Raw genomic sequence first — 12,473 nt, forward strand, 5'->3', positions numbered from 1 at the left:
CCTCTTAAGCCATTCCATCTTAGTAGTACTAAGATCCAGCAGTCCTATTGCTGGGACAAAACCTACTGGAAGTGGAAGGCTTTTATAGCCATTCAGTCAGGTACTTGTGGCTCCCATTGGTCTGCCCAGGTGAGCTGGTCCCCCCCATTAGGCACCTCATGGGAAGGATCAGGATGAGGTGTCTGGTCTGCTACAGGGTGGTGCTATGGTATGGGCTTCTGCTGCAGGTGCCAAAGCTCTCTAAGGTCAAACTCTACAGTTCTTGACAGGTCCAAACAATAACACTGACTCACCTGGTCAGATAGAAGATTTAACCACATATTTGATATTATTTCCATTATGTTCTGATGGGTTATTAGTAAGGTAGTTTGTGGGTTTTAAGTGTGTGCCTATGTGCACACACACACATACACATGATTAAATTCTACTTTGACCTTCCCCATATGCAGCAAAGAAGAGAACGTATGGTTTTAATTAATTTGTGTAAAGATAATTGGTAGTATCTCCTATCCGTCTAGGACACTGAATACACTTAAACTTCTATGAACCGGGAGACAACTAGGAAAGTTCTTCACTTTATTTGGCAAGACATTCTTGCCAGCTAGGGCATTCATATCCTCATAGTTAAGGCTTCATACAGGTATTTATTTTTAGCAGAAGTGAAAAAAGTTTACAAAATTATTTTCTTTTGTGTTAGTTAGAATATCATTTGATAAACGTTTATTACAGCTTGTATACTGCTTGATTTTCCTAGAGCCACTTGTAGGGGAATATATTATTTGAGGTTTACTATGACTATTATAGAAAGGGCCACATGACTTACATTTTCCTAGGCCATGTACAGGCATTACATTTCTACTAGGAGAACTGCTGCTTTCCCAGTAGAAATTAGGAGCATACAAACATTCATTCAGTTTCTCCTGGAGGAAACATGCCCCTTCCAGAAGATCACTTGGAAGATCTCCCTTGTGAGGGAGTTTCTCTTGCAAGAATGAATGCCCAAACAGCGCTCTTGTGTCTAACATTTCCTTCTAACATTTCACAAATAATAGTGCTTTGAGGGATGACAATAACTGGTATGAACTGTTTGGTTTCTGTTGATTGGGTGAATTATTGTAGAAAGTAAGAATTTATATTCTGTGATAAATCACTGTTTTGAGTGATGATGGTATCCTTGCACCACTTTTGTCAATAGTTTACCTCTTAGAAAAGCACTGTTTATTATGGGCACATTTCCTGTGCTCAGCAACCCGTCTGAATGTGCTGACATAGTTGCAGTTGTTTTTCTTTGATCACATTCAGTCCATTGCTCAAAAATGAATGAGGAACATGAGACACAATTACATTTCTCGAAAGTACTTTTACATAATCTTTCATCTTTATTTAATCAATGCTCCTTTACCTTGACAATACTCCTAAACTAAAATCTGAGTCTGTATATGGGTTCTAGAAGATATTAAAATATTGACCTTTAAAAAAGAAGCTGTGCTGTTAGGTCAAAACTTCAGGGAAAGAGAGGAGAATGCAAAATGAAGACAGAGAACAACTTTCCAAGCTGGAAAGAGTAGGATTTGAAATTACTGTATCTAGGAAGACTCAGGGTCAATAACCACAACATGGTATCACTAGTCATACAGGTACACTGGTTAGATGACTTGTAAATATTTTGGATTACAAGATAACAATTCTAATGCACAGATTACTCACTCTCATCATTTCCCTGATTGAATTCACCCAGACATTGGTCTAGGGGAACTTGGCTTAAATGATTAAAGGAGCTTCCTATTCACCTCTGAGTGAATATGAAGCACTTATCACTCTATAATGTGAAACCGATACCGTACTAGGTGGATTTCATTAGGTAAAACAGTTCACCTGGGACCGTGGCTTGGTAACATCAGACAAAGGAAGCCCATTTATATCTGCTAGATTAATCCGTGCTAGCAACACTTCTCAGCTATCACGGTACCTGGGTAAATTTTAGATTAACTAACTCTTCATGCATTAACTTTGATGCCAGCATTGATAAGACAAAGCTTCTCTCTTTTACCCTACACTCTTGGGGCACATCCAGATGAGTGCGCACATGTCTCTTGCCCCATCTCAAACCCCTTTCAGGTGGGGCAGAGGCATGTGCAGGAATGAAAAAATGTAATAAGAAAATTAGACACCTGGATATCCAGGGGTCAAACAAAAACCAGGGGGAAAAAACGGGTCAGGGTAGTCCATGTGCTGTGCGGGGAGGCTCTGCTTTGTGGGGGACAGGGGACAATTGGTGATGTGTAGGGGGTGCATGTGCACTCCCTGAGCATGGCGGTGTATCCCCTCAAAAATTGTGCCACCGACACTGTTGGTGGTGCCTGTAGGCAGTTGCTGCTTGTCACCCCCTGCCACCAGTGGTGTCTGTGGGCAGTCAGCGATTGCTGCTGGCCACTGCTGTTGCTGCTGGTGGTGTCTGTGGCTGCTCACCACTCATCACCCTTCCCCCCACTGCCAACAGTGCTGGTGGCATCTGCGGAAGCTCCCTGCATACCTCTGCCACCATGCTCCCACTGTCACCAGCACTGCCGTGCCCCGCCAGCCACTGGGGGCATGCGGCATTCATGCAGGGGACCCACCCCTGCTAAGCAGCCCCCACAACCACCCACACAATGAGTCACATCTCCCCACATCCCTCCACACCCACCCACATCCTCCCTACCCCGCTTCCCACCCCCTCCTGCAAACCTCACATCCCCTCATCACATACCCACCATGTGATAAGAAAACCCAAAGCAAACATTAAAACATATAGATATTTATGATTTATTTTATTATGATGCAAGAGCATCATCAAGGAGCACATCTGTGATGGGCTGGCATCAGGAGTGATGCTGAGGGGCAACCAGCACGGTTTCATTAGGGGAAGGTCATGTCAGACCAACCTGATTGCCTTTTACGATCAGGTCACAAAAGCATTGGATGCAGGTGTCGCCATGGATGTAGTCTTTCTGGACTTCAGCAAGGCCTTTGACACTGTCTCTCACCCCACCCTCGTTAAAAAACTAGGTGACTGTGGCATCGATGGCTACACGGTCAGATGAATTGCTAATTGGCTGAAGGGTCGTACTCAGAGGGTGGTGGTGGACAGGTCATATTTGACCTGGGGGGAAGTGGGCAGCGGGGTCCCCCAGGGTTCAGTCCTTGGGCCCGCTCTGTTCAATTTCTTTATCAGCGATTTGGACGATGGGGTGAAAAGCAACCTGTTCAAATTTGCTGATGATACTAAAAGCTGGGGTGAGGTGGGCACGCTAGTAGGGAGGGAAAGACTGCAGAAAGACCTGGATAGGTTGCAGGGGTGGGCTGACAAAAACAGGATGCGTTTCAATACGGACAAGTGCAGGGTGCTGCACTTGGGCAGTAGTAACCGGCAACACACTTATAAGATGGGAAACTCCCTTCTTGAGAGCACGGAGGCAGAAAGGGATCTTGGAGTCATCATTGACTCCAAGATGAACATGGGCCGACAATGTGAGGTCATGGTCGGCAGGGCTAACCGGCCCCTATCGTGCATCCACAGGTGCATCTCAAGTAGGGCCAAGGAGGTGATCCTCCCCCTCTACGCGACACTGGTCAGGCCACAGCTGGAATACTGTGTCCAGTTCTGGGCGCCCCACTTCAAGAGGGATGTGGACAACATTGAGAGGGTCCAGAGGAGGGCCACCTGCATGATCTGGGGACAGCAGGGCAGACCCTACAATGAGAGGCTACGGGACCTGAACCTGTTCAGTCTTCACAAGAGAAGGCTGAGGGGGGACCTTGTGACTGCCTATAAACTCACTAGGGGGGACCAGAAGGATTTGGGGGAGACCTTGTTTCCCCCAGCGCCCCCCGGGATAACAAGAAATAATGGCCACAAGTTGTTGGAGAGTAGGTTCAGATTAGACATCCATAGGAACTACTTCACAGTCAGGGCGGCTAGGATCTGGAACCAACTTCCAAGGGAAGTGGTGCTGGCTCCTACTCTGGGGGTCTTTAAGAAGCGGCTCGATGCCTACATGGCTGGGGTCCCTTGAGCCCAGTTTCTCTCCTGCCCAGGCAGGGGGTCAGACTTGAAGATCTACAAGGTCCCTTCCTACCCTACTTCTATGATTCTATGACACTGGTAGGCTTCCAAATTTCTTACATATGTTGTAAATATAACAATAAAACATTGCCCATCCAATCAATCCCCCTTTCTCTCTCTCTTTTGTTCTAATAGTGAAAGAATGTGGATTTTGGGGTATTTTAAAAAGTGAATTTGGGGTGCTGCCTCAGCAGTCTAGCTGACACAAGGGGCTAATGTCCCCAGATACCAATTGCCTGGGCCCCAGAAGCTCCTGAGGTCAAGTAACCCTGAGCTGATGGCCAGGGCAGGTTTTTGTACTGCTCGGGACAGCACAGCTGCTGGCTCCAGGCTCTAGCTCCCCCTGGCTGAAGATTCAGGAGGAGCCAGGCAGGGCTATTTTGCCCCAAGTGGCACAATTTGCTCCACAGCAAAGTGCATGTCCGAGCACATGCGCTGAGGCAAAAAGCCCCAGCTCAAATTTGCACCGCTTCTATTTGAGCTGCTGCAAGCGCACATGCTTGCATGTATGGATGCGCCCTTGGGTAACATTTTAAACTGGTATAAAGTAATTGAAAAATACTACTACATTAGAATGACAGGATTTTATGCCCACTGCAAAGGCTATGTTTTTATGCCCACTGCAGAGACTATGTGCACTGGTTTAAATGGCTAAAGAAAATACAAGGACACTGGGAATCATTTTGAATTGGATTTGAAAACTGCAAGAACACCTAAGTGAGGAAACCCATTATTGTAAGGTTACAGAGTAACCTTTTCATGGTGGGGAATGTGCCTTGCTCTGTTTGTAAAGTTTTCTCACTTTCAGGTAATGTAATATTATTTTTTAATAAAAATGTAAAACAATTACTCATTTGCAGCAAGACACGAGAAAAAAATGAGCCAATTAAATATTTTTGAAACATCTGTAGACACCTTTAATGATAAGTAATCACAAAATGGACATATATTCTGCAGTCACTGAAAGAACTGTCTGTTAATTTTAGGTCATTACTTTAGTCTATGTGCTTTGGAGGAGAAATGGGGTTTTCTTAAAGAAAGCTCTTTTAAGCAAAAGTTGTTAGACCATATAGCATCTCCAGACTCTAAAAACTTTTACAGACCCTTGTAACAAAAGTCCATTGCATTTTATTGCATCGTGAATATAAATAATTTCTAATTATGAGGGTGGTAAAGCCATAGAAAATAGTACCTGGACATGTTATAGAATCTTAGTCACTGGAAGTTTCCATGTGCAGGTTAAACAAATGTTTGTCTGAGATAGCTTAGAAAGAGATCATCTTGTCTAAAGCATGGCCCTAAGCTAAATGATCTTTCTTCCCTGTTTGTCTATCCTTTTATAATACTTTTATGAATGTTGATGTGACAGAGGCATCTGGGTAAATTCCATGTTCTGCAGGTGAATTAATACTGAGAAATCCCCGTAAAAAAATTCGGAACCAGCTCCCATTGGAATCAATAGGGATTTTGCTTTTGTCTTCAGTGGAATTATCATTGAATCATAGAAAATTAGGGTTGGAAGGGACCTCAGGAGGTCATCTAATTCAACCTCCTGTGCAAAGCAGGACCATCCCCAACTAGATCATCCCAGCTAAGGAACGTCTACATGAGATGCTTACTGCGCAGTAGCTTAATAACACTGTGCAGTAGTGTGCTGGTCAAAAACCATGCTAATATGCTACTGTGCAGTGTTATTAAGTTACTGCTCAGTAAGCATCACAAAAAACCCATGTATTGGTCCTACTGCACAGTAAATGTAGTTACTGTGCATTTAGTTAGTACTTGATTAAGCAAGTACTAAATTAAATGCGCAGTAGCTACTGTGCATTAATGAACAGGTAGATGTGTCCCCTGGGTCTTAAAAACCTCTAAGGATGGAGATTCCACAACCTCACTGGGTAGCCTGTTCCAATGCTTTACTACCCTCCTAGGCTATGTGCAGACATTCAAAAAGCCTGAAGAGGAATCTGTTATGTGGTTTTCTCTAAGTGACCAATTTAGATCAGAGTGACAAGTATACACACTTGTCCTTTGGGGGTGGGGCATACAGACAGCCTGTGCTGGCTGAGGTTCACAGGCGGGGGGCATTTTTGCATGCCTCCCAGTGTGCCCTGCAGGTTCCCTAGGCTGCTGAAGACTGCCTGGTGTAGCTGAGTGCCTGGCCACCCCTGATTGACTGCGGAGTACAAGCAAGCATGCCCTCCAACCCCCTGCCATGTCACTGTGCAACCTCCTCTGCACCCCACTCTGAGACTATTAGAAGAGCCCCAGAGTGAGGGCTCTGCCTCAAGAACTGCACATGCCTCTGTTCTGGCCTGCCTGCACCCTGCCATGGTGCTCAGCTGCCCACACCCATGGACAGAGACCCAGGAGCTGTGGCATCCCCTGCTTATCACCCTACATGACTCTCTAAGGAGGCTGCGGGACAACATGTCAGAGAGACCTCAACAAATAGGAGAACTGAGCCAAAAGAAACCTCATGAGGTTCAATAAGAAGAAGTAGAAAGTCCTGCACTTACGACAGGACAATCCCATGCACCAGTGCAGTTTGGGGACCAAGCAGCAGCTCTGAATGGACAATAAGTTGAATATGAGCCAACTGTACCCTTGTTATAAAGAAGCTAATGGCATACTGGGCTGCATTAGTAGGAACATTGCCAGCAGATCAAGGGAAGTGACTCTTCCTCTCTATTCAGCACTGGTGAGGCCACATCTGGAGTGCTGTGTCCAGTTTTGGGACCCCCCACTATAGAAAGGATGTGGACAAGTTGGAAAGAGTACATTGGAGAGCAACAGAAATAGTTAGGGGGCTAGAGGACATGACTTCTGAGGAGAAGCTGAGGGAACTGGGCTTATTTAGTCTAGAGAAAAGAAGCCAAAGGGGGGATTTAATAACAACCTTCAACTACCTGAAGGGGGGTTCCAAAATGGATGGAGCCTAACCTGTTCTCAGTGGTGGCAGATGACAGAACAAGGGGCAACAGTCTCAAGTTGCCATAAGGGAAGTTAAGGTTAGATATTAGGAAGAACTTTCTCATGAGGAGGGTAGTAAAACAGTTTACCCAGAGAGGCTGTGAAATCTCCATTCCTGGAAGTTTTAAGGCCTGGCTATACAAAACCTTGGGTGGTATGGTATAGTTGGGGATTGAGCAGGGGGTTGGACTAGATGACCTCCTGAGGTCCCTTCCAACCCTAATTTTCTATAATTCCATGATTCTGAGTACACCCATCTGGACATGATGTGGCAGCAGGTCACCATAGGATATGGCTTCCTGCCCCTGAGACAGCAGCAAACAAACTTCTTGGTTTTAATAAAACCTATTGAACATTGCTTGTGTCTCAACCTGGTCCCTCTTCCCTCTAACACAAACCAGAAAACCTTCGGGGGGGTGAGGGGGCAAGAGCAGGGGCTGCTCCCTTCACCCACTGCCACCCACCTGAGCAGGCCCCACCAGAGGCCTTTCTGCTTCCCTGGACCATGGGTCACTGGATCCCTTGTGCCACTCTGTCTGTCCCAAGTATTCTTTCTACTCCTCTAGTTCCCACTCCTCCAGGTCCCAGTCAGGGTACAGCAGGGACCGACTACTCCAGGGAATGCCAGCAGAGCTCTTACACTGCCTCCCTCCACTCCCCATCCTTCCCTTATAGGTGAGGCATTTCAGCACTGTGTCCGTGCAGGGGTGGTACTTCGCTCCTGAGATTTCCCTGCTGAAAAATCAGCCAGGCCCACAGGGGTGAGCTTTACCACTGTTCCCCAGGGGAAAGCCACCCAATACACCTGATCCTCCTGCAGGACATGGTCCCCCAGGAGGTGTTCAACAGCTGGAGGTGTCAGAGGAGTGGGAGTGGAACACCTGTGGCAGCTATGTCATGAATGGTGTCCTGGGGGCCCGTGTTCAGCTGCGGTCTGTGGGGTTGAGGACTGGAGGGAGGTGGGGCCTCTCATGAGGTGGAGGGCACAGTCTTGAGCTCCTAGGTCTCAACTTTTGTGATGTCAGAGCTTTCCCTCTGTTCCTGCACACTGTGCATCCTGCTCTCAACAATGCCTAAGAAGATGTCAAGGGAGCTCTTGTAATGGGGAGTACCGTGATGACCGACCCCAGGGTGATGAGACCCCAAGAGGCACCCCCACCATTCTCTAAGGGTGGGGTGTAGAAGCAGTGGAGCCCCCTGAGGGCTGGGACCTACCTATGAGGATGCTGGCAGCATGGTCTGGAAAACTCAAGGCACTGCGGCCACCCCACTTTATGAGTTGGTGCCGGATCCAGGTTGGCCAGCACACAGGGGCTGATGTCATAAAGACATGCCCCACATAGGCTGGAGGGAGAGATGAGACTAGGGACTACAGCTGTTGGAGCATGGAGCCGGAGAGAAGCTTGCCCCAGCAGGGGTGAAGGGAGCAGGGAAGAACCTGCCCACTTGATTGGAGGCTCGGAGGAGCCTCTAGACCACGGGACCTGAGCCACTCTGTGGAGGGGCAAACCACATGCCATGGAGCCACCAAGAGACATCATTTGCTTCAGTGGAATGGCAAGAGTGATGAACTGTGAGTCCAGGGTCCCATAGTTGCATTGAGGTTTAGCATCACCGGTGGTGTGAAAATTAAGGACTTGACAGACTAGCCCTGCCAGGCGTAGTCATAGAAGCCTCGTAAACTGTGATTAATGGGCCGACATGCAAAGCATTAGGTAGCCTTGCTTGGAAGGGAGGCCTAAAGGGGAAAAGATGCAGGATACCTAAGCTAACTCAGGGGACGATGGACTGGCTGAGTGTGCACCGACCGTGTAAGGGACTGAAGGGCATAGGCGTTTGGAGTCAAACCCAGGTCCAGGCAGCTCAGCCAGCTGGATCTATAGACAGCCATGACAGGATGCACAATGCCTTTTCTGTAACCCATTGAGACCACTTACCGGGCTTGAGCCTGACTAACTGACTGATTTTGCAGATGGTGCCATCCTATCACTCGATGGCCCACAGCCTGGCTAGAACATAAAGACCTGGTTGGCATAAGGACGGGGTGTAAGGGGTGGCAGAGTCCCAAAAAACAACAAGCTGAGACGCTTGTGAAGGCAGAGGTAGATAATCAAGGATCCTCCCCTCCTCCTTAAAAAAATAAAGATGCGGTAGGTGAGACAGTGGGCGTGTCCTGCTAATATGAGCCAATGAGGCTATGCTGTCAGGCCCCGACGACTGGTGTTCGACAGACTGGAGTGCTTGAACTCCGTGGCAGAATCGAGTGGGGCATGGCTGTCTACAGGAGCTCAGGTCCAGCTGCAGCTGCAACTCTACTCCCAGATCCTGATGATCCAACGATCAGCACCAACAGGCCATCTCCTTGGGGTCCATCTGCAGACCCTGTGCCCTATGGCCCCCAGGAATCTGTGCCCGGGCACCCAGTTGTTCTGTTGCACTGGGAACTTCCTGTGCCTCCTCCTTTGGTGGGGTTCCTGCTGGTGACTTCTCCAGCCCCCTCCCCCCACCCCCCGTGGTGCTGGTGTGAGGGGGGGCAACAGCCCTGTCCACAGGGAGGAAACAAGACAGAACCACATAGAAGGGCATGCTGTGCCTCATGGCCCCAGACTTTTTGTTGGTGTCATACATATGCTTGTACTGGATCTTCATCCATTTTTTCTTGGCCCAACAGTGCACCCAGTCCCTGTTGTGGCCCCATGCTTGTATTTGTTGGGCAACGTACATGAACACATCCATTTTGTGGTCCCCTTTGTGGAGTTGGTGCTGGGTCTCCTCCTCACCCCAGATGGTGATGAGATCCCTCTCCTCCCCATAGTCCCAGTTGTGTGACTGGGGTTGGGGTGGGACGTGTTTCTCCATAGTCTGTGGCAGTGCCTGTGAGGTGTCGGTGTCCACAAGTGGGTGAGGGTTGGGGGTTTGTGGGGGGTGTGCTCAAGCACAAGGGCTCTCTTGGATTCTGAGTTTGGGTCTGCGTGTATGTTGTCAGGTACTTTTTGGCGGGGTGTTGGGGGGAGTGTGGGCACAGTTTGGGGACTCAAGTCCCAGGGCTTGTGTAGAGGATACAGATGCCTCCTTTCCCCCCACTGTCTCCCTGAGGTTGAGAGATGGCTGGAGACAAGAGTGGGGCTGGGGAGAGGGGCTGTGCTTGCTCAGCACTGGGAGAGCCCAGAGACGGAGTCTGCTGGGTACTCAGCTGGAGCAGCCGAGTGCAAGCTCAGTGATAGCGTGCCTTGCAGGGGCTACAAAGGAGGCTGGGATGCTAAAAGACATTGATCTAACTTGAATCAATCTATGGAGAAACTTTTTCCTGATGTCTAACCTAAACCTCCCTTGCTTCAACTTGAGACTATTGATCCTTGTTCTGTCACCTGTCACCACTGAGAATGGTTTAGCTTCATTCTCCACCCTTCAGGCAGTTGACTGTTGTTATTAAATCCCTGCTTAGGCTCCTCCAGACTAAATAAACCCAGATCCTTCAACCTCTCCTCACAAGTCATGTACCCCGGCCCCTGAAACATTTTTCTTGCCTTCTGCCAGACTCTTTCCAATTTGTCTACATCCTTTTTATAGTGGGGGAGGCCTAAAACTGGACACAGTGCTCAGATGTGATCTCACCAGTGCCAAATAGAGGGGAATAATCACTTTCTTCAATCTACTGATGATACTTCTACTAGTTATGATTTAGTCCGTATTGTTTTAGAAACATTTTTAGGTATTCCTAAAACCATACACTCATTTTAAGTTTTAATCATGGCTATTCTGATGTAGTGATAGGACATAAAATCAGGTCACAAACTAACGTTTCCCTGATGTTTTTCTGTTATTGACATCTATGCAAAGTAAGGGCATGTCTACGTTGCTATTTAGGGTCAACTTAGATGACACCCTTAACCCACCTAAACCAAACGATCCACTGTTCCCCACTTATATCTTTCCCTGTAGCCCTTAAAAAACCATATACATTGTGCTTTTCACTTGAGCGTAGTACTTGGATACTTCCTAAATTAGCTCATGAAGTCTTTCTAGGAATTAGTCTGCGGACTACTAGTTTCTCCTTCAGGGCTTGTTTCTACATAGAGGCAGTAGAAAGGGGAAGTGGGGTATAGAAAGGCTGGGGGGTCAGTAACAGGGAATGGTGGGATTACTGCCTGTGGACTTCCTGTGTTCAAAGCCTCTACATCTGGATAAGTTCCAAATACCAAACAGACTGCAGAAAGGAGAGGAACAGGAAGCAAACAGCATTGGAACTGACCTCATACCTATAAGTTCATCACAGATTCAAGTTTAGGCTATATTGCTTTTTGGAGTCCAGCAGGGCATAGATAGCCACAGTGTCTGGACTTTAATGCTGCTTGAAGGTCAACCCTAATGATCAATGTGGAAAAAGACAAGGAGTAAACAGTTACTATTCTATAACTTGGAACAGTCCTTTTGCACAGATACAAATGTCTATTCAAGGAACAAGGTAGGATGCTGTAGTTTAGTCCCAACGGGGACTCAATCCTCAATATGCTGAGCCTTTTATCTGCTTATTTGGATATCTAAGTGGGAGCTGGGCACTTTTGAAAATTTGGCACTCCTTTTGAACACTGACCATGTCTGGAAATTCAACCTATAATAACTGATTAGTATCTTAGCGTTTATGCTTTCTAGAGGGCTCTTCCTATAAGAGAATTTAAGAGTTTTGGATGAAAATAGGGTTTTGCAAGATTTTATAAAGACTTTCTTGCTTCACATCCTGTTCTAGAAGTGACTTTTCTATTCAGCAGTAGCTGGGGTGCTCACCAAGAGCTCTAATTTCCTTAACTCTCAATCACCCCTCTCTACCAGTGCTCCTACCTGTCCACACACACACCCATGGGTCTTCTCTCACTTTTATTGCCAGAGATTCTTTGCTTCAGAAAATGCTGAATTGCAAAACTGAGGTTAAATTTAGAAGTCATTTGTGCCCAAAGGAGGAATCCCACATTGTTGCTCACATTCCTGCCATGCTGCATTTTTTTTTTTTTTCCGCTTTGTCCTTCATTAAGCATCTTTCTGTCCCAGGCTTGGTCATCTTTAACTCCTGCTTACAAGTTCAGCAGTATGCTCTCTAGCACCTGGAGCTGTTGCTGTAAGGAGCCCAGGAAGCCTTCCAGATGAACTGCAATACTGAACTTTGCTTTCAGACTGCTTTACAGATATTAATTGGCCCTCACAGTTTCCTTGTTAGATGGATCAATATCTTCAGACCTGTCACAGAGGAAGACTGTCCCAAAGTTATAGAGGGAGTCAGTGTTAGAGCTGTGATTAAGGAATGAGTTTCATGTTGTTAGACCTGTTCTCAAATCACTAGACCACACCTTTATTTCTTTGTTCTTTCTTTTTTTCCACTGAACATACAGCACTCTAGACC

Source organism: Alligator mississippiensis, chromosome 2 (assembly GCF_030867095.1).
Source record: "Alligator mississippiensis isolate rAllMis1 chromosome 2, rAllMis1, whole genome shotgun sequence".
NCBI lineage: Eukaryota > Metazoa > Chordata > Crocodylia > Alligatoridae > Alligator > Alligator mississippiensis.